This window comes from Ptychodera flava, chromosome 18 (genome assembly GCF_041260155.1).
Source record: "Ptychodera flava strain L36383 chromosome 18, AS_Pfla_20210202, whole genome shotgun sequence".
NCBI classification, from domain to species: domain Eukaryota; kingdom Metazoa; phylum Hemichordata; class Enteropneusta; family Ptychoderidae; genus Ptychodera; species Ptychodera flava.
Window position 1 is genome coordinate 39,360,530 of NC_091945.1, and position 23,218 is coordinate 39,383,747.

At 37.3% G+C, this 23,218-nt stretch overlaps 1 protein-coding gene across 1 annotated transcript in view; it reads right to left on the bottom strand.

Annotated features, from left to right (window-relative positions):
* Positions 1-23,218, bottom strand: part of LOC139117571 (dnaJ homolog subfamily A member 1-like) — an 88,566-nt gene that overhangs the window by 17,478 nt on the left and 47,870 nt on the right. The gene's annotated exons all lie outside the window — the stretch shown is intronic.

Sequence of the window (23,218 nt, forward strand, 5' to 3'; positions counted from 1 at the left end):
TGACAATCGGCTATGTGAGGTGATGGTTATAATTTTCATGGTGAAATATCCCAAATTCGGCCTTTTCAGATCCCCAAAAAACCATAATGTAATGGTACAGCATTAAAATTCATAGAAAGACCTTTCTGGTGATATGCAAGTTTTACGTATATAGCATAGTTTGGGAGAGAAGTTGTCGTTTGAATGTATGTTGTCACAAACCTATCAGGCCATCTTAAACAATTGTTATACGGACCACTGCATTTTTAATTTGGACCACCAAAATATTTGTTAGGTGGTCCACATGGACCCCCAGTGTTCTCCCCAGGCCGTTTAACAGGATCGGCCCCGATCCTTTATTTTTTTCGCCCGATCCTTTATTTTTTCGCCCGATCCTTTATTTTTCATGCCGACCCTGTTTCATGTCCGCTGATTCTCTTTAAATGTGGCTGAAGACCTATTGTTTCTCGGCGGCGATTTTGTCACTTTTATTTCAGCGAGCGTATCAAGTGTGAAACGGTTCTAATGTGGCGATAACACGACGTGCCCGATGATTAAAAGGTTTATTCTATCGCCAAAATGTGTGAAATGGTCAGACTGTTCTCCTTTCATGTCGATGCTTTAGATGTTTTACACACAATGAGGCAGGGTTATCGGGTGCAAAGCACCCAAAGTCGCGCTTGTCCGCTTACCGCTTGTCAGGCTTGTCTGTGAATAATAGGCCGGCCGTATTGCAAATGAACATCGCATGCATCGGCTAAGACGGATGAAACTTAAATTCGAAAAGCATGAAATGTACATGTGTTACGCTGCCGATCGTACAGATAACGGCCATTTTATACAACGGACATGGAGTATACTCAACGAAAGGCTCGGTGTTGCATCTTTGCCAGCGGGCACTCAGTCAAAGCATGGAGGTAGTTCGATGGTCAAAGCATATACTATAGGCAACTGTTGAACTGCCGCCGGGCAGATCGTCCATGTAGCCGACACGAACACAAAGTGTCTGTTACCGGCTACCAAAAACTAAGAAAAATAGTCAAGAATGAGCTACAAAATCACTATCAGTTTTAAGTTGCAGGTAGAATAAGTCTGTGCCTTTGTATAAAATACTATAAAATAGTAGAAAGTGAACAACCAGCTGAAAGTTAGTTGAGGAGACCTTAACCGCATATCATTTGCATGTCATTGTCGGCTACATGGACTGTGTGCCCTGCCGTTGCCTCCAATGTCTCGCACTGGTAAGAATCCGAAGGTCAGGAAAAGTGATTTCGATCAGAAGTGGCTGAAATCGTACGATTGATTGAGACAAAAATCAGATGCAAAAATGTATGGTACTGCCGCGTGTTCAGATCGTTGCGTGTCCGAGTTTCGAGATCTGTGTTGCAGTACGTCAACATGACGTTGAAGCCATGTGTGTCACCACGTGTCACGCATTCGTAACTTGCATGGATTTGTTCGATTGACTTTATGAAACAATTGCACTTGATCCAGTTTTATCCAGTTTTACCCATGACCCGTTTTACAATATTCAAGGCACCATGAAATGAAAGAAAAGGGAACTACATGAGCTAAAATAATCATTCGTGTGGTCATCTGAATACAGCAGCTATGTACGTACGGTTAGGGTATACAGTATAGGTTCAAAGGTCGCGTGTGTTCAAGTGTGCTCCACACAATGCACGGCCGCGGCCGACTCCGTGCAGTTGTCAAAGTTTCGTACGTTTGTCGAAGTAGAAGTCGATGCAATTTCAAATCTTGTTCTTGAAAATACCTGGTATCAATATTTTCGGGCTTCTCTTTATTATGAATTGAGTTTTAAAGTCAACATATTTCTCTGCAGGCATGCTCCTCTGACTCAGAATTGTAAGTGCAATATTCAGTCCCGTATGAACTTGTCCGTGTGACTGTTTTGCCATGGACGTTTAAAAAAGACGTCCATGTCTGTAGCCAATAGCAATCTGGCCACAGACAAACATGTACCGGTAGTAACAGAGGATCACATAAAACGTCTGATTTTGAATGTTATTCTAGAGAGAACTGGAAGACTTTGAATGAAAATATGGATGTAATATATGAAGTGCTTAAAGTGCATGAAAGATCTTACTTTATCCTTTTATTGTGGGATTTTTTCTGATGCTATGGAGTGATGTGTGTATTGCATAATTAACATAAAATTTACATAGTTATTGTTATGCAAATTAGCCGATCCTGTTTCAGAAATTTCTGGGGTGCACACTGACCACCATATTTGAAATTTAATTTCGAGCCCTGACATAAATAGTGTCACTGACATTGTACTATTTTACAGAAATACTAATAGTACACACATGACATTGCATTCCAACAGAATGGTTACTACCAGATATGAAATGCTTAACCTCATAATGAGCAGGCTGTGTTTCCGCTGCCGCTCGTTTTTTTTTGCATTTTCAGAAGAAAATCAGATGTTTACGAAAATATTCTGATTAGTATTTGTACATTTTGCGAATATATTTGACCACCTACCACTATGAAAAAAATAGTGTCAATGACACTGTGCTCCCATTTTACAGAAGTACTAGTACACACATGACATTGCATTCTTACAGGTTGATTACTAAGAAAATTCCATTGTAAGTCCAAATTAATCTTATACCCCAGCAATATGAAATGCTCCATCTCATAATGACTTTTACATATCTGACAGAAAACAACCCTAGGATCAAGACTACCATGTTTTACAGCAATCCAACAAATACTTTGGGAGAAAATGATTTTTTGACAAAAAATGGGAAAAATTGCCCCAAAAATACAACTTTCAACATTTCACCACAATTTGAAGAAATGTAACTAAAGTCACTATAAAGAGCCTGCATACCAAGTTTCAACCAAATCTGGTCAGTGGATACAGGGTTTAAGCAATTTGCAGGATTTTTCCTTTATTTCCCCCACATTTGCATATTTTTTACTTTGGCATATTCATTTGAACAAATTCACATCTTCACCCCTGGGTGCACCTGTCCACCAAATACTGAGATGGTAGGTGCTGCGGTTTAGGAGTTTTTAATGTGGATGGACATACATCCGCACATACTAACATACATACATACATACATACATGCATGCATGCATGCATGCATACATACAGACAGACAGACAGACAGACAGACAGACAGATAGACATGCATACATACATACATACATTTATTTTTACAGCTTTTAACCTCCAACAGCCGCCCAACCTATCAATATCAGCTTGTTCAACTTGATACCCGGTACTACTGCTTATAACAATATGAACAAGAGTTAATTACATTCTAATTAAAGTAAACATGCCTTGCTTATCAAGATTATGTCAAAAAAAACCAGCATATCTGTCAGGTTATAAAAAATCTTCAGCTTGCTATCTTTATCAGTATTTTCATCCTATTAAACAAGCACATTTTAACTCTCAAATTAACATTGCAAGTAAGTTCTGTTGAATAAGTTGAGACTGTACGTACTCAGAGAAAGCACACTGAAAAGACAAATGTTTGCAACTTAAGAAGTTCAAGGTCATCAAAAGCATTATACGGAATCATGTACCTCTTTCATTGCACTGTTTACGCAGATTGCATAATTGCTATAGAACATGAGGAATCTTATAGCCCAGCTTTACCATAAAAACCCTATCACTTTGACCACTCTTTTAATTGACCACTCTATTTTTTTCCTCGTAATGTAATTTTATTTAATCCTTATCAAGTTGACCACAACTGCAAATCAGAACTTTCTCTATCTCTCTTTATCTGGCCAACCTATCATGATAAACTATTATGAGCAATTTCTTTTAGAAACACATACAGTACGCAGCGAAACTTCCGTTCAGAAAGACGCGTTTCCGACGTGACTTTTTCACGACAATACTCAGTCTGAGACGCGTTTCAGACGCGTCTCAGACGCGTCTAGGACGCGTCCAAAACGCGACTGTTATTCATGTATGTAAATTGTATGCACCAGAGGTCATGCAAAAAAACGCACCGCGAACTTGTCTAAAGCATGCCAGTAGGTTGCACCAGAATTTTTTCAAGTGAGAGTTACCGTTTTTTTGACGCAGTCAAGAAAATATTCATCAACTTGTCAATTTCATTTGGTATCTCTAAATTGTCTCAATTTGGATCGACCCTTTGCCCGAAACCCTATCAAGTTTTACTGCCAACGTAGAGTTGCGTTGCCTTGGGGACACAGTGTCCCTGGTATAGACGTTGCTGAAATTTGTAGTCAACACTTTGCTAATTCACATGCCAAAGTCCCTACGGACATCAGAAAACAATGGGTTATTTTTTGTGCTGCCAGGAAATTATATGGGCATTTCACGGAAGTGGTAAACATTTTGCTATGCTAGAATTTGAAACACATCATGGGATATACTGTATCCTCAAACACATGCAATGTCATCGCCCCAGCCAGCAGAATTTCCACTCATACAGCAGCAGTTACAGAGGAACGGGATAGGTACATGTATAGAGATCAATAAAGACATGACTTTTACACCTCTCTGTCCTTGTCTAACGTAGCATTTCTACAACTGTTTCGATAAATAGCTGGGGATATTCATCGTCGTAATCCACGTGCCTCTTTACGGCGATAGCTTAGCGCTACCCGTTTTTGCGTAGGTCAGCGGAGCGGAGATTTGCTCTGGCTCGCAAGAATTGGGATATTGCGATTTGACGAAGTACACATGAAGCTATAGTCTATAGCACGTTTATAAAAACATCGTGTGGTCACTTAGAAATATACGTGGGACATTCCTTTTGCCAAATGCCAGTGAACAAGGAATATGAACGGACAAAAGACAAAATTCTACAGTCTCTGTCTTGCGTAGTCTTTTCAGAATTGTTTCAGAGCCTGGTACGGCCGGGTCGCCGAGTCCACACCGCTGACATGTTACAAGTGAACAATTCACGTTCACAGACTTGTTGCGAAACATCCGGCCTTGACTATCTTTCAGGAGGGACGTTCACTTTATCTCACAATAATAATTAAAGAATGAAATATGGACAAGGTCTGGTCTTTCCAAGTTTTAGTTTATAACTGATCAAAATCCTATGAATTGCATTTTCACTGCGATTTGTGGTTGAATTTCTTTGTGACTGGGCAACGACATTTTGCATACTCCTACTTTTTACCACTTCGTGAAAATGGTATCGCCCATCCAACGCTACACGCAAATACGTACGATTATAGTGAACGCATAAAAATCGACGGTCGCGGTCATGGGTTCAAGGACGTTCACATGGAGACACCCTCATCGAGTCTGTCACGGATATTTTACTAGCTTTGAAAATTTACAAAAGCCAGTGTTCGAAATTCGTGGACATTGCAACCAACTACCAGGGCAGGTAACTTAAAAAACGTTGTGTTCCCGGGTAAAACTAACCCGTTCTGAGATAATTATACCTCGCAGGTCCAATGTAATAAAATTACAAAAACAAATAAAAGAAAAGTACCAGTGACAGACAGTGCTCTCCATGGGTTTTATGTTCTGTTTGAAAAATTACGAATTTTGGTAAAAAAACAAAACAAGAACAGTGAGCACCCACTAAATCCAAATGAATGTTGCCCCGTCAATTTATTACATTTTAAACCACGTGTCCTTTCTACACAGGTCTTGAACGGGAGCGCTAGCGACAAGGAAATAAGAACTTACATCTCAATAAAATTTGTTTTGAAAACCTGCAAATTGTATTTTGTCCTTTACTTTTTTCACGTACGACTTTGCTCCTATGTAGGCTAAATAGTTTAACGTGATGGTACGCTAGTTTGTGGTTATATGGGTCTGTACCGTAAGTCAACAGTAATAATGTTGTAGAAAAATGCAAGTGATTTCATTGGCTAACTGATTTTGCTTAATTCCGTTTTATTTGTCAGTGAGAAAAGATCTGACTTATGTTTCCGAGATAGTCGAATTGGCCCACTATCTTACCGAGGCTCGACGGCCAAGTTTGTCTGTCCAGTGTCCGTTTTCAAAATTATCTGAGCGCTCACGCATGCACTGTGTTCAGGGAAGTAGTACACAGTGGGACTGAATTGGTCACTAAAACGCTGGAAATTCATTCTCTGTGTGGAACAAAAAGCTAAATAATTAAATTTCATATCTGACATGTCATTAAGTTGAAAATCCAATTCCGAAAATGAACAATAAGTTGCGGAAGTATCGATACCGACATCAACTGCGCAACTTTGCAGATCGGGCATTTCGAAGCAAACATGGCTGCCACGCTTTTACAAGTAGAAGTATAGCTTGTGTCTACCGGTATTTCTATGCCACTATACGCAAGACGCCGCTGTGTAAAATACAATTCTAGGCTTCGGTGTATGATTATGATCGTGCTGCCGTAAGGTGGCTTTGTATCCGACCGGGGAAAGATGACGAGATACGACAGAAGTTTAAATATTATAATCGAGGTACCGTACACCTCTATTATAATACGAAGCACCGTCGCGTCTCTTTCCATGAGTTCTTGAAGGGACCGGTTGTCGATGTTAGTTCAAACTCAAGTAAAGAAATTCCATGGTGCGAGAAAGTCATGTCGATACGATGTGCAATGAAACTCCAGAAATAAATCTAAGACTATATATATATCTGCGCCCCCGAAGAATGTACGATTGCGTCGTGTGCATTGTTACATTGTATATACATGGAGGTAGTAGGAGTATACAAGTTGTGTATTCGTTTCGGGAATTGAAAACAAGACAGAAATATGACGTACGCGTCGACAAATAAAGAGAGTTCAAGAAATATTCGTATATATCAATGAATGTCCATGGCAGCTCATGAATGTGCACTTATAAAAGTACATGAACATTTGTTCTCCCAATCAATCCAGTTGCGTAACAGCATGTACAATACTGCACATTATCAGTAGAATTCCGACATTGTCTTTGCTGCACTTGAGTTACGTTTGCCGACAGTGACAAGGATAAGTTATCACTCTCCGAGTGTCAGAGCATCATGTCATTGACATGATACATGTCAAGCAACTGACAAGGTAACCTTTTAAGAATACATTCTTCCTGTAAATTCAGAGTATGTTGCGTCACAACTGAAAGCGTTGTTGACCGCCAACACGAGAAAATTGCCTGGGTTAAAATGGAAGAGCAAAGCGGCGTAAAGCCTGCCTATGGTTGATTTCCGCCAAAGGTAAATTTCGTTTACGTTCACAATAAAATGAAATGCTTCTGTCATGATCTCAAACAATGGAAAAGAAAGAAGATTTAAACCTCGTTTGCCGTGTCATTTTTAGCAGATTCATTTTAGAAGAAATATTTATCACTGCAGTTGTTTTCGAATTACTTTAAATCGACAATATTGCCACCTTGATGACAACGTCATGTGTTAGGTCATGCAGAGTCCAAAGGTCATCGTACATGTCGTGCATGGCGGCCATGCTTTTGCAATGACGATGCGATCTTCACTTTCTCGATAATTTCGCGGGTTATTTATCTAACCGTTTGCGCCAGTGTTTTCGACATAACCATATAACATGAATTGCATTTTCAACCTGTCGCCTTATTTTACTCAAATGAGAATGAAATCGTTGGATTTTTACATGTAACAATACCGTAGCTGCTACGTGCTCTCTCCACATGGTGAAATGTGACTGCGAGACCGTATTTAGTATCGATTCAGCCCCTTGACCATGATCTGCTCGACAATATTATGCCACGAACGAGTAACAAATTACAACTGCGTATACATGATTTTTTCGTAAAAACCATGGGGGTAGAAAGTGTAATGTAATGTAAGAACGTACTCATCAACTAATCACTCTTTTTTATTGCGTAGCGTTCATCTAACGCACAACGCAATTTCGGAAAGATTATGAAGAAAGGAAAGACAAAAAATACAAGCTGGTTTTCGTAATTAATTTTATTCCCATGATAGCTGTCATTTCTTGGTCTTTTCATCCTATGCCTGTGTAAAAAGGGCGCAAGTGGTTAAAACAATAACACAGTGATCGAATAATAATGTATTTAATAAAAGTTTGTTGCCAGACTCCGAACTCGCATTTGTAACTTCATTCAGAATTTAGAACAACGTAACCCTGAAATTACCGAGCCATTCCCTCTATATTTGGAAGTTCCGTTTTAAAACTTTAAATGCTTATTTGGTATTCTGTGTTTCCGATGGTCTTCATTTCTCTGGTATTGCAAATAATGACAATGAAGACGTAAAATGTCGTTTGCAGACATAATATGATCATCGAAATTGCGGGAAAGCTGTGTAAAGCCTGCCTATGGTTGATTTCCGCCAGAGGAGAGGTAAATTTCGATTGGGTTCGAACATGAATTCCATTTACAACTGTCGAGTTATTTACTCAAATGGGAATTAAATCGTTACGTTTTTAACAATAACTGATACGTGCTCTCTCTCCAAACGGTGCGGAATAAATGTGAGACCGTATTTAGTATCAACTCAGCCCCTTGACTATCACCTGCTCGACAATTATGCCGCGAACGAGTAACAACTTACAACTGCGTAGACATGATTTTTCGTAACAACGTACTCATCAACTAATCACTCTGTTTTATTGCGTGGCTTTCATCTAACGCGTAACGCAACTTCGCAACGATTATGAAAAAAAGGAAAAGACGAAAATACAAGATTTGGGTTTTCGTTATAAATTTTATTTCCTATGCGGGCTGTCGTTTCTTGGTGTTTTTTAATCCTATGCCTGTGTAAAATGGACGCAAGGGTTAAACAGTAATACAGTAATCAGGCAATAATATATATGCATACAGTGTAATAAAAAGCTCGCAGACACATGAATGAACAGTGTTTCTGTTCATTTTGTCAACAATACCACGACTGTACATACATTTACTACTAGTACTTTCGGTATTTCGATATTCAAAATATTTCAGAAGGAAAGATTTTGATTTCATGTACTAGCAATTACTTCGTGGCATCGGTCCAGGCCATTCGATAATGACTTTCTCATGGACATGCATAGTGAACAACGCATGTTCAACTCGATATCGGTTAAATGCAATTAGTTTAGCTGGGTGGTTTTGGAGCAACAACATATAATCAATCGGTCTTTTCTCCAAATGTTTGCACTATAAAACATCGACTAGGCAAAAGCTGCTAGATTAGACATTTTATCATAGTAAGACGAAAGAAGTTGGAGCGTCTAGAACGTGACAAAAACGCGACGTAGTGGAGTATTGTATTTACATAACAAAGGCCACTCATGACCTTCTTTCCATTGTGAGATAATGAGCTGGAAGGGTCGTGTTTTAGACGCGTCTTAGACGCGTCTCGCACGCGTCTTGAACGCGTCTAATCGCTGTCAAAAACCCGCCGAGTCTGAACGCAAGTTTCGTTGTGTACTGTACAGAGAACAATACATGACGGTACAGAATATGTCAAAGTTGGGATTCAGGAAAGTTGCCTTTACATGTTTTAATCATCCAAAATGGTAAACATTTCACTATGAACTGTCAAAAATGTTGAACTTTCTAATAATTCTACACTAAAATTATTTAGGCTTTGTTTATTTCTAATTAATTGAATTATTTAAAATCATATTAATTATTTTTTTCTGGGTGAATTGATAGGGTTTATACAGTACAAGAGTTACATACAATGTAAGTCAAATTCAGTTAAATATCAATTACCGTCTAACATTGCATCATTCCTATAAATAACATCTCAGCCTGGAACAGCACAATCATAATCTGCTCATTCACATTGGCAGTACTTGACTTTAATTTCGATGAGTCTTATTTTGGGTCATCACAAGAAACCTGCAAACCACATTTTAAAGCGAACAGATCATTGGTTTCAGAGGAAACAATTTTCTACTGAAATGGCAAAAAAAATAGAGAAAAAAATTCATTAAAAATAGAAAGCAGCCAATATTGACACCAAATCTATATGTTTGAATGAATGGGGCCTAAGGTACCTAAAAACCAAATATAGTTCATTTTAACAATGGCACGTCTAGACCATATATGGCATCACTACACCAAAAATCAGCTTTATACGTGCAGCAGTTTTGGAGTTGTTGTGTTGGACGGACATCCATACATACATACATACAGACAGACATCTCACATACAGACTTTTTTCAACCATATAACCTCTCAATTGCCATATATGTATGGCAAATGGGAGCTAAAAACGTTCGAAGTGAAATGTAATTAAGGTTTTTACGCCAAATCTTTCATTTTGCCGAGTTTGTAACGCGAACCTGGCCTGGAAACTTCATGGTTTTACACACTATAGAACACGACTAAGTCCCTCTACTAAAATGACATCATCCAAAATCTTCAACCAATCAATGACTCTGTATTACCCATTATTAAGTCTCTGCGCTCGTAATGCACAGGTTTTGATGTTGGGACCACTTTTGGCATGAAAGCCGTCGTTAAGTTGGACAATGCCTTTGAAACGCGGACACACAGGAGACTCACATGGCGCATGCGATCGACGATGACTAAACTAGTAAGAGGTCCGATCTCCGAAAATTTAATGGCATTACCGGTGGTAAGCTTTATCAGAAAAAGAAAGAGACCGAGTTGCTTCAGCTGCCATGAGCCACAAGCTGTGAAATTGCTGGCGACTTTGTAAAAAAGAGCATGATTACCATTTTGAACTATGTGAGCTCGGCAAGATAAAGTTGTTCCTGCGCAGCAACTTTGAACGTCATACATGTATATAGCTACCTACGTTTAAAATCAAAGTTGGAAAATAATTTTAAGGATAGTCATACCAGTTCCGTAACTCAAATCTCATTCAGTACCATGATTCTAAGATTGACGGCATGCAGTTTTAGATATATTCGGGGGTCTAATTTAACTTCAAAGATCATTTAATATTGTTTTGGGATGGATTGTTGGTAATGTACAGTATTTTATTCAATCTAACTTGTCTATTTTGACATCCCCATTCATTTTATTCAGCGAATAAAATTATTATTATTGATTGGTTTACATTTGTGTCTTTTTCATTTTATATGAATTATAATCTTTTTGGTGCGTCACTTGTACAATCATTGACAGTCTCGCTTTTACCATCCATGGTCCGTCCACCTAGCACAGCACTTTGTTTATGGTGCTACAAAGGCCAACATGTACGACCCAATTTACATAAATATCAAAGCTCATAACCCCCCCTGAATATGATATAACAAAGCACGTCACCGCATCATTTTTGTAAATAACAGAGGATGAGAAACAAACTTAATTTTTTTTTTGCCTTAATACCTGGTATTTTATTGTCATTTAGGGAATATGACTGGACAAAATTGATGCACAGAACAAAATATTGAAAAATGCAGGTATACATTGTTACTTTCCCTGTCTTACATTTCAGTATTTTCACTGGAGTGGAAATAAAGATATCTGACTTCAAAAGTTCAAATTTATGAACGTACTAGTATTATTTGCTTCAATTGACTGTATCAATTATGATCAATTCAAGAAATACAGTGAAATTTAGGGTGTACTGGGATGGCCTAATCATTGAGGAAAAAAGTAATTATAGCGTCAATGACACTGTAGCTCCCATCCTGGACTATTTAGTGTTTGTTCTCTGGTCAGATATTTGAACATGTGTGAAAGGGATAAAGTGCATGAAGTGAAAATACTTAAATGTAATGTACTGGAGACAGTGAAATATGTTTAATGTATTTATTCAGAATATAAAATGGAAAAAATACAGAATTAGAAATATCGTATACTGTGATACAACCATTAACTAAACAAGTCATTGACAATGACAGTCCCCACTTGTAATAGGAGTATTAGTCTTGATGGGGCAGGGAAATGTGGTCATTAAGAAGTATCACTGGAGTGTATATGTTGAGATCTATGGGCAAATAGGTCTATGTCGTTGTTCCCAATTTGAAACACATGAGGCATGTCTAAGTTATGGTTCTAAATCGGGAAAAAAGATCAGACCTCTAGCAGTATTGGCCAGCCAAGAAATACATATGCGCATAATAAATGAGGTACAAGATGTGACATCTTAAGGTCTAATATCCTATCAAAATTGGAGGGTATAGAACTTGTGGTTACTGAGATATGCATATATATGTATAATCAAGGTCAAAGGTCATTGAGGTTACATGACATTTTGAAAAAAAAATTATATTGCTAATTAATCCCTATATGCCACAAAATCAGACCTCTAGCTCTATCACTTGCCCAGAATTAGATGTGTGCAAAATTAATGAGGTAAAGCATGTGTTGTCATAAGGTCTCCCATCCTACTAAATACAAAGGACATAGCACTTGTAGTTACTTATTTATTGACATAAACATATATTTTAGGTAAAAGCTCATCAAGGTCACATGACATTTGGTCAAAAAATTTCTCTTCTATAGTTATCCCTATATACCAAAAATCAGACATCCAGCTCTATTGGCTTGCTCAGAATGAGATATGTGCATAATTAATGAGCTACAATATGTGGCATCATAAGGTGTCCAATCATACCAGATATGAAGGGTGTAGCACTTGTGGTTACTGAGTTATGGACAAATATGTATATTTGAGGTCAAAGGTCACCGAGGTCACATTACATTTGTCAAAAAAAATTCTCTCCTATAGTTATCCCTATATATCAAAAATCAGACCTCTGGCTCTATTGGCTTGCTCAAAATTAGATATGCACATAATTAATGAGGTACAATATGTGGCATCATAAGGTGTCCCATCATACTATACATGAAGGGTGTAGCACTTGTGGTTACTGAGTTATGGACAAATATGTATATTTGAGGTCAAAGGTCACCGAAGTCATGTCACATTTTGTCAAAAAAATTGTATTGCTAGGTTATCCCTATATACCAAATATAGTTATCAAAACAAACCACCAATTGTATGAAATATAGGCCTAAATACAGACAGACTGACATTCACAGACTGGCACAGAGTGATGACATTGACCCCAAGTGTGCCTTGGCCCATGGAGAGTGATAAAGATATAACAAAAAGCTGAATGTAATGATAAAATAGTTAAGTATAGGCCTACAGACACTGAGGGTGAATATGTTACAGCAATTTGATTAGTTTCTTTTCATTTTCTACTTCTGTGATAATTTTAAGACAATCAAACTGCAAGGCAGGTTTAATATTTAATTGACATAATTTAATTTAATATTTAATATTTAATTATTTTATATAATTTAATTGACATACATGTTATCTTGTACAAGCACACAGCAAACTGTTCTTGATTTTTCATTTACAATATTTGACATGGACTGAAATACATAACATGCAACCAATATTTACATTTTGCCCATGCACCAGATACATGGAGAGATTTCAACATGCAATCATTAACTCAGAAACCCTATAGGGAAAAGTAAACATTGTTTTCTTCCAGAACAGCTGGTATATCCACATCTGGAGCAACTTACAAACTTAACCAATTACACAAGGATGATGACACAAGAGATAAAGTTAAACTGTGGTGAACTTGACTATTCCTTTCAAATCCTTACCTAACTTGATTGACATCTTAAACTAAAATACACTGCATGTTTAATGGCGCACAAAAATACATCAGGGGTGTACCATTTGATAAAAGGGGGTTGTCTGGAAGATTGATGAGGAACATCTTTTTTATCCGATACACTGTACATTCTTTTTTTCCCACTATCCCACCTTTTCTTTTTGACAAACCTTCTGTGGCTGATTTTTTTATAGACATTTGTTTGGATTTTTTCAAAATCTGCCAGGACCCCCCCCCCCCCCCCATCACTCTTTAACATTGAAAAAAACTTTGAATATATTTGTTGGAAACCAAACCTGCTAAAAATCACCTCAGCTATGTTTTTTCATTTTTTTTTACCGCATTTCAACACCAAATACAGTTTACCATTTCAAATGCTTACTGAATCACAACATTATCTTAAACATAGGGCCAATGTCCCCGAAGCTACTATAGACATGGATACAAAATTAAGTATTTCCTGACTGTATGAAATCATCTCACTAAGGTCATCCTAGGGACCTGTTAACCAAATATTAAAGCTGTCTGACCAGCGGTTTTGAAAAAAACAAGCGACCCAATAGTCGACAGAGCTCTGCTGTGTTATGTAGAGAGCAACTTTTTGTGACATATGTATTGATGAAGATGGTTGAGATCTTTGATAGCTCATTTCAGGATGGCCTGACCTAAAATGGCAACATTAGCTGCAATATACAAAATTGATGATTTCATCATAATTATGTATAAAAATGTATACAAAATATCAAAGCTATCACATGAGTAACTTTTGAGAAACAAATATTTTGACCAAAAATGGCAAAAATTGACCCAAAAATACAAAAATTGAAGATTTCATCAAATTTCACTATATCACACTAGGAGAACCCCCAGGAACCTGTATACCAAATATCAAAGGCATCAGACAAGTAGTTTTTGAGAAACACATTTTTTGACCAAAAATGTCAAAAATTGCACCAAAAATACAAAATTGCAGATTTCATCATATATTCTATATATCATATTTAGTTTATCTGTAGGAACCTGTATACCAAATATCAAAACTGTCAGACGAGCGATTTTGATGAAATAAATTTTTGACCAAAAATGACAAAAAAATTCCTTAAAAATACAGATTTGCATATTTCATCACAATTTGAACAAATCCAAATTGGGTTATCCCTAGGGACCTGTATACCAAATATCAAAACTGTCAGACGAGCGGTTTTGATGAAATAAATTTTTGACCAAAAATGACAAAAAAATTCCTTAAAAATACAGATTTGCATATTTCATCACAATTTGAACAAATCCAATTTGGGTTATCCCTAGGGACCTGTATACCAAATATCAAAGCTGTCTGACCAGCGGTTCATGAAGAAGAAGATTTTTTACCAAAAACGCCTTTTTTGGCACTAATTTGTATATTTTCAACAATATCAAAAAATCAAAAAAACACAATTATTTCAGGTCAGCCCAAAGTACTTACATGCTAATTTTTGATGTAATCTCTCAGTGGTTATTGAGATTTTCAATTTTGACTGTTTTTACATTTTTTCACTTAATTTGCATATTTTTGGCAATGACAACTTCATTTGAACAAAATCTCATCTACAGCCCATCATCCATGTACACACCAAATATCAAGATGAAATGTGCAGCGGTTTTGGAGTTTTTGATGTTGACGGACAGACATACAGACATACAGACATACAGACATACAGACATTTCCCTAGCCTATAAGAATAGCTTCCATTGCCATATATACATATGGCTATGGGAGCTAAAAAGTAATTATTGCATTAGCAAATTTTTCTCAAAATGAGAATTTTGTTAGCAGACCATTGTCATTTTTGAGAACATAACCTGCTGACCCAGAGCAAACCAACGCAGGGCACCTAATTTGAAAGTTACGGGATAAACAGTTTATGAGAAGATCTTTTGACCGAAAATGGCAAAAATTGCCCCAAAATACAAATATGAAAATTTAACCATAATTTCAATGAATCCTCTTTTGGTCATCCTTAGGAACCTGAAAACCACATTTTAAAGTAATATGACCATTGGTTTCAAAGAATAGATGATTTTTTGACAAAAATGGCAAAAATAGAGAAAAAATTCATGAAAAATAGAAAACAGTTAATATTGGCATCAAATCAATACAGCTAAATATGCATGGCTTAAAGTACCTTAAAATGCCTATGGCATTTCAAACCCATGCCATGGAGGGATTGCGCTTGACATTGTACCTTCATGCCTGCACTCAATCTCCACCGCAGAGTTCTTATCGGCGCGTCTTTCCCACAATTCCTTGCGCTGTCGCCGATAATGACTCTGCCACAGGAGTCTTGTTTACGTGGTAAATCATCACATACCGATCCAAAAACCGGAAGTAAGCTCGAAAACCGACACTGTGACGAACTCGCTGAAAATACAAAGTCCATCCTCCATGCAAAAATGTTCATCGGTTTGAAAACTAATTACTATAAGTTTAAAGGGACATTATTTGTATCTTTTGACCTTATATTGTTGCAAACGAGAAGTTGATAATGTTGTTCGACTTATTGAAAGATGTCTAAAGAACGGTCGACCATAGACAAACTTCCATCCCGTTTGCGTACACTGTATAGAAAAACCTTGGGTCAGAGGTTAATGGTGGGCTACCGTTGACCTGCGATCAGACCACGCTGCTAACTGCTATCTAGGCCGCTGTAAGCATCCGCGTGTAAAAAAATAAACCATACGAAGTGAAACTCAAGAGCGCAGTGTAGCAGTTTCGGGATTCCCTATTACCGATGCCGTTTGCTCAGTTACATTTTGACGGTCAGTTTTTCATGGAGATCTTGACGGCCAATCCTGCTCTTAGATACACCATTCTTTGCTGCTACAGAGCACATTTTTGTAATGGGCATTTCAAATGCCTACAAGCTGCAAGAAGCCGACGACTCGGACAAGGCCTAGAATTGCGGATTTTTTTCGTGTCGTTTGTACCTCCATATGTAGACTTGCCCAAAGCCTGTGGGCATAGAAATGTCAAAACAGAGTACAATGAAGGGATAAACTTCAGTAGACAGTCACGTTATTGTCGAGGTGATCGCGAAATTGAAGCATATACAACAGAGGGGCCTCTACTGTCTATGATTGAAGCTGCTTTGGCGACTGACACGTACATCATGTACATTGTTGGGTGAAAGCTAGCTCTGCGTGGCAGGGTTGTGCCAAATCGCTGGCAGCACCTCGGTTGCGGTGTGCAGTTTCTCCACCAAAAACAACCCATTTTTAATCCCAAACTCGCACTGAGTTTCGTTTTTGAGTACACCCGCCTCGCCTGGGTACACGATTAGCCCTGCATACAGGTCTTTGTGTTCCCGGTGTTATACGGTGAGGAGGCCGTATGTATGACATCGGGAACACACATAGTCCAGTCAATTTAGGGTTTAACCTAGGACTAATTGCAACAGAAATTATTTCTTGACCATGTCCTTTAGAAAGGTCTCACTAATGACATATTAAAAGTATAGGAAAATCTAAGGGGTGCAAATTGGTTAAATTTGCATATATTCAAATTAGCTATATATCGCCTTTAAAATGTCTGCTATAATCACATTTTGGGCATGTAAACTGAATTCAAGTGACTTTTTTTCATTGCAACACAATTTAGTAAGGTTCAACAAGTTATTTTCTAAATGTCTTGAAAATAAATATGAAAATTAACTAATTTGCATATATTAGCAGTTTTTCCATTGTTTCAGACAAATTTTTTTCTCTATGAAATTGTTAAGGTTTTGCAAGAATTATCAATTCCATACCAAAAAATAGGGCCAAAGTCCCTGAAGCTACTATAGACATGGATACAAAATTAAGTATTTCCTGACTGTATGAAATTATCTCACTAAGGTCATCCTGGGGACTTGTAAACCAAATATTAAAGCTGTCTGACAGCGGTTTTGAAAACAAGCGACTCAACAGTCGACAGAGCTCTGCCGTGTTATGTAGAGAATAACTTTTTGTGACATATGTATTGATAGAGAAGGTGGATATCTTTGATAGCTCATTTCAGGATGGCCTGACCAAAAATGAAAAAAAAATTCCGTAAAAATACAGATTTGCATATTTCATCACAATTTTAACAAATCTAAGTTGGGTTATCCCTAGGGACCTGTATACCAAATAACAAAGCTGTCTGACCAGTGGTAATGAAGAAGAAGATTTTTTATCAAAAACGCCTTTTTGGTGCTAATTTGCATATTTTCAACAATATCAAAAAATTAATAAAAAAAGTTTCTCAAAATCATATATTTTATCCACACAACAAATATCAAATCAGTAAGTACTGCAGTTTTCAAGATATTTGAGTGGACGGACGCCTCACAACGGACATACATACATACTGGTACATACATACCAGTGTTCTCCCCAGAGCTATTATAGAGTGGTGGCCGCCACTCTATAATTTTTGGTAAACAATAGAAACTCATTACCATAACAATTACAGTTATTGTTATGCAAATTAGCCGCCACTCTATCAGAAAATCCTGGGGAGATCACTGCATACAGACATACATACAGACTGATGGTGGACGCTGGACAGATACCCATCCCAATAGCTTCTATAGACTATATTAGTGTATAGTAAAGTAAACAAGACTTGCTTAAATCAAGATTTACGTCATGAAAAAACAGCATATCTGTCAGGTTATAAAGAATCTTAAGCTGCTTATCTTTATAAGTATTTTCATCCTAAACCAAGCACAATTTAACTTACAAATTAACATTGTAAGTAAGTTCTGTTGAATAAGTTGAGACTGTACGTACTCAGAGAAAGCACACTGAAGAGACAAATGTTTGAAACTTAAGAAGTTCAAGGTCATCAAAAGCATTATAAGGAAACATGTAACACTTTCATTGCACTGTTTACACAGATTGCATAACTGCTATAAATAGCACATAAGGAATCTTGCAGCCCAGCTTTACCATAAAAACCCTATCACTTTGACCACTCTTTTAATTGACCACTCTATTTTTTTCTTCAAAAAGTAATTTTATTTTATCCTTACCAAGTCAACCATAAATGGAAATTAGAACTTTCTCTATCTCTATTTATTTGACCACCCTATCATGACAAACTATCAGATGAACATACAGGGCACGATAAATGACAGTTCAGAATATGTCAAAGTTGGGATTCAGGAAAGTTGCCTTTACGTGTTTTAATCCTCCAAGATGGTAAGCATTTCACTATGAACTGTCAAAAAAATTGAACTTTCTGATAATTCCACACTAAAATTATTTTGGCTTTGATGATTTCCTAATTAATTCAATTCTTTAAAATCATATTAATTATTTTTTTCTGGGTGAATTGATAGGGTTTATACAGTACAAGAATTACATACAATGTAAGTCAAATTTTGACCAAAAATGACAAAAATTCCTTAAAAATACACATTTGCATATTTCATCACAATTTGAACAAATCTAAGTTGGGTTATCCCTAGGGACCTGTACACCAAATAACAAAGCTGTCTGACCAGTGGTTATGAAGAAGAAGATTTTTTACCAAAAACACCTTTTTTGGCATTAATTTGCCTATTTTCAACAATATCAAAAAATTAAAAAAACTAGTTTCTCAAAATCATATTTTTCATCTACACCACAAATATCAAATCAGTAAGTACTGCGGTTCTCAGATATTTGAGTGGACGGACGCCTCACAAACGGACATACATACATACATACATACATACCAGTGTTCTCCCCAGAGAGTTTTAGCATATCGGGGCCGATACGCTTTAATTTTGGCCGATACGCTTTCACACCGGCCGATACGCTATCCGATACCCTATTTGAACCAACCGCCGTGTACAAATGACCTGCTAATGGGTAGCTGATTACCGTGCACCAGCAAGTTTATTGTCAGTGACGGACAAAAAGTGTACTTCACAAGTTTATTTTTAAATAATTCACAACAAAAAAGGTGTCAAACGTGATTTGATGTTGCATATGGGACAAAGAGATCGACATTTGGTAACAGACAGACGGTCGTCCGTAACTTTATCAAGATGTTGACAGCTGCGTTCGGGCAGCTAGGTTTGAATTACGGTAAACACAAACCATCGACCGTTGACAAGTTTGTTCCCGGTGGTAGACATGCTAAAATAAACTCTAGGGCCTACAGTCACTATTAATTTGTAACTGAAGAAGTAAATCAAGGTTGTAGGGCCTCGGAAATTCAGTGGTAAAGCATAACGACATCTCTGAAGTGTCAGTGTCTCTTGTCTGTCAATTACTATTACACGCGTACGCTGTACCACAGGCTCTAGAGTCAATGCAGGCGAACCGCTAGCCGCCACTGATACAATAAAAATCAAGGTGAGTAACATTGGCAGCCATGCACGGAGCCCGAGTAAATTTAACAGACGGTTTCGCCCTCTTTAATCTCATATACAACTTGCTTATTGGGGTCGATCGATGCTCCAGTTCATCAACTTCATGAAAAATCACACCAATATCCAAAATCTATCTGTTAAGTCCATGAAAAAGCTGTGTTTTCGGAGCAGTGTCAGCTAGGAACGCTGTTATCATTAGGGAGGCCAGCAGGTCGCCCAGGACGTGCTGAATTGACACTCAATCACCAGTGACTTAGTCATGTTCAAAATTGAAAAACATCGATAACGGGAAAGAAAACTGTGGAAAAAAATACATGAGCTAAAAATTAAAAATGCAGCTATTCTCTCATATGTTTTTTATTTCTTTATATGAACTACTTACTTTTTGAATAAACTGCAAAATTGAGCTAGAAATGGTACCGGAACAGCGATCTGAAACATGGCAGTTACATCGCTGATTTTGAAACGCATTTTTGAAGGTGAGCCAATCAAAACATCCCTTACATCGAATACTCATTTGAAAGCCAAGATCTCGCTCTTTCTCGCGATATAAGGTTCTTCACCAACATAGGGCAGTGTATATGACCAAATCCGAGACAAAAAATTGAGAGCGATTTTTCCGAGACCTAACCCGACCAACTCTCAGTGAAACGTCCTCTAGTACGCAGTTTATCATTATTTCTTTTGAATTTTTGCTAGAAAAATGAGAAATTTTGAACAGCTCACGTATTTATTGACGGAGATATTGACCACGCTTCACAGTAAGTGAGGCTACCCACAATTCTCCATGATCTGTACACACGGAGATCACTCATTGAACTGGAGCAAATTTCTTCTGTACACAGAACAGCTCGGTCCATATATCAAAATTCTGGGACCATAGTTTTGATAATCATAATTCTCTAATTTCTCACGGTGAATAATGAGAAGATCAATCCCTTTTGCGCAGAGGAGATAGCAATTTGTGATTTTGTCAACATAGATTTTTGACAGCCATACACAATATTTTCAAGGAAACTAGGGAATAAGTTGCATCTGTGTTGGCAAAAGAAAGGGTATTGATTTTTTTAAATGTTTGTAACAAAGGAAATTTGCATGTCTGACAGGTGGTATGATGAGACCATCTTAGTTGCTGATAACTTTACCATGACAAGTATGCAATTTTTAGCACCTCCAAACATCGACTTCTCATTCAATTTACTCCTGAATTTTAAATATGATCAATAATTTTGGAACATAGTTTTAACCAATAATCCTTAAATTAAATTCTAAGTTTCAAATTGTTCAGAAACTGATAAAATTGAAGAAGCCTTTACCAAATAATGTCAAAACTCCACATGGCCCCAGTGGTGATGTTTTGAAAGCCTTTATTTGGATAAAATACTTTTTGTAGGTAGTTTTAATGCAGTAGAGCTATTCAAAGTGTCATCAGCTCAAAAAGACCTTCAATTTGATATATCACTTATGCCATTTGAGCTTAATATTTTCATTTTGTCATTTCTCGTTAAGTGTCGTTCATCCGTTGCCATGGATAAATCCAATATGGCCACCATCGTAATCGCGTAATTTTAGGATACATTTGTGTGTGCCATTGAAATCTATCTCCATGCCAAATTTGGTACAAAAAGATGTTTTATTAACAAAGTTACAGCAAATTTACTGTAAATTTCAGCTAAAACTCCTTCATTTTTGTCCCATTGTTCCCATTGTTATTATATGTATGTCTTTCTACAGAAAGAGTAAAAGTGAATGTTTTAAAAAGCTATAAAATTGTAACCGTTCATCCAATTTCGAAAATTCAAAAAATGTTTAGCTTCTCTCATTGAAATCTAAAAAACTACATTAATTAAAATGCAGATTGAACATTTCAAAATTTCAGTTGGCCTCCCTATTATCATACATGACCCACATTGACCTATCACGAAATGTTCTGATTGGTTGTTACTTTTAAGGGATACGTCATCCGTTTCAGGGGGTGCTACACTCGAGAGATTTAGTTACACGTAATTACGTTCGATCAGTATCCGTAACGTCTTTGTCATGCAGTGTGCGAAACTCATGCAAAATCTCTACTGGCCCAGCGGGCCAGTAACTTTAAAAAATCACTGGCCCTGAAGGAAATCAACTGGTCCGATCATCAGGTCAAATCCAAATATAGTGGAGATTTTTACCTGCGCTCAGTCTAGGGGCCAAGAATATGGGATTGAAAAATAAATAAAGACACCACTTCAAAATCCTAACATCAAACTGGGTTTTTTTTTATGCCTTTTAATTCTTTTATTCTTTTTTAATTCTTCAAATGAGGATGACTATCAAAACCGAAAGTTGGGGCAACTGATCTCAGTGTTGAAAAAACATGAAATCAGTAAAAGGTTAAGCACTAACACATAAACGTTTTCATTTCCTAAAATAGCCTTTCACAACAAATATTTCTAACATTGAGAAAAAGAGCACAAGCGTGGGCTTGAAACACGTCCCAACACAGAAATGCTAAGCATCCAGAACTCCGATCAGGGATGGGTAAGTTTTGGCAGCACAAACGCCGGATCACACACAAATGGAGTCAATACAACACTTGACTCTTCAAATAACGATTCTGACTTCTCCCTTTTGAGGGACTCATCATTAAAGTCAATGAAGGGAATACAAAAATTAGGGCAACTGATAAAGAGAAATAATACTGAAATGTCCAAACCCACGTTAAAAGACAAATCACAAATTTAAAATGTAAGCGTAATCTTTACAGTGACCAACTTGAGGCAAATGGCCATCAAGGTCAATGAAGACGGTACTATGCACAATGTTTAAATATCGGACATTTACTTTTTAGTATCGACGTTTGACGTCCGACATGTATCCGTCATCGTAACGATCTATATATCTGGTCTAAAATCGATACTAGACAATACAAGAATGACTTGCCTCTTGTCGCTGCACGACGGGTTTGAGAAATTGCCTATATTTTACCCCAGGCTGATACATATCGGCGATTTTAGGACTCTTTATAGCTAGGCAATTCTGGAATGACTGTGAAATCAAAGATATTTACTCGATATTTATCGGCGATTGGGACCCCAATATCGTCACCAGAATGACTCATCTCGTGTCTCGGGCACGTGTGGTCTATTTAAAATCACCGATGTTTATCGGCGATTTCGGGACAAACGTCCGATATATATGTCGGAGATTTGCATTGCCACCTCACAGATCTTGCCAAGCCCGACTTCATCATTGCGGCTCCAACTTCGATACTATACTTGTCAAATCGGGGGTAAATAATCGATGTATATGGGAGATCAAAACCTTACAGATTTGGCCCCGCGGTCTAGCCAAGCCCGACTTCGATAGTCCGACTTTAATTATACGATACCAGACTTGTCTAAA